At 47.1% G+C, this 1,057-nt stretch overlaps 1 pseudogene; it reads left to right on the top strand.

The window, feature by feature from the left end:
- The first annotated feature begins 111 nt into the window (after positions 1 to 111).
- LOC107671543 (uncharacterized) lies at positions 112 to 1,051 on the top strand (annotated as a pseudogene).
- The last annotated feature ends 6 nt before the right edge of the window (positions 1,052 to 1,057 follow it).

The following is a 1,057-nucleotide window of genomic DNA, read 5'->3' as shown; positions in this document are numbered from 1 at the left end:
CTGTACTTTTACTCCAGTACTTGATTTGTGTACTTCGTCCACCACTGGAATCAGGCTCCAGTTCCAGACAGATTCTTTTGTCATTCTCTTCTGCTGTGGATGCTGTACAAGTTTCTTTTGTCATTCTCTTCTGCTGTGGATGCCGTACAAGCTGTGGAGGGTTAAGGTTCTCTGTCCCAATCCTGCCTGTGGACAACATCAGCTGACAGGAGGTGGTCTGCACAAAAGGTCACGGCAGGTTCTAGACATTGACAGAACGTACAACATGGTCACAGAAACCCTCATCTGTACCAAGTGTAGAGCCTCGCATGTGTCCTGGAGTCAGACTGTCCTGCAACAGCTAGATCTGGGCCATCGCTCTGAGTTTCAGGTCATCCTCACGCGGAAGTAAGTACACTTTCATTCCTCATCCAGTTGTTAGCCCATCATCACATATATAAGCAAATACTTTACAAATCAAATATCTAAAATATATGAACGTGTGGATTTTGCATTTCCTAAGGAACGCCTGTGATATGCGGGTCATCCGGCTCCTGCGTGAGCGTGGCTTAGCCCCACGTTCTTGTGTGAGCGTGGCTTAGGCAACAGCCCCACGTGGGTGATCAAGCAGCTGCGTGAAAACCACAGCGAGCAGTGGCTCCATCGTCTGGCCCGGTACACCACCCAATGCATTGACTTCCTCAATCAACCCAGGGTGATGCCAGTAAAATTCCAGGAGCCCCCAGAGCCTACAGTGGTGCCAAGCTGCAAGTGGCTGCTCACTGTTTACAGCCAAGACATCCTGACAAGGCTGGATGAAATCCATGCAAGGATAACATCCACCTATGGCTCTGTCTTGAAGATGGATTCTACTAAAAAGGTTAGTTGTGGATTTGTTTATTAATGCTGTTGTTTATATACCAGCATGGCACTGTATCTGTATTTTACATGGTGTGATGTTTGATTATATTTACAGCATGCTTCATATCATATCTTATTACAGATCACCAAGAAGCTGGCTGGGACAGCGAGAGGAACAGGACTCTGGCTTACCTCTGTTGGCAATGAGTTTGGTCAG

This window comes from Sinocyclocheilus anshuiensis, unplaced genomic scaffold (assembly GCF_001515605.1).
Source record: "Sinocyclocheilus anshuiensis isolate Anshui unplaced genomic scaffold, SAMN03320099.WGS_v1.1 scaffold14299, whole genome shotgun sequence".
Lineage (NCBI taxonomy): Eukaryota > Metazoa > Chordata > Actinopteri > Cypriniformes > Cyprinidae > Sinocyclocheilus > Sinocyclocheilus anshuiensis.
The sequence above is the reverse complement of the archived record's forward strand: the minus strand, read 5'-3'. Positions and strand labels throughout refer to the sequence as shown.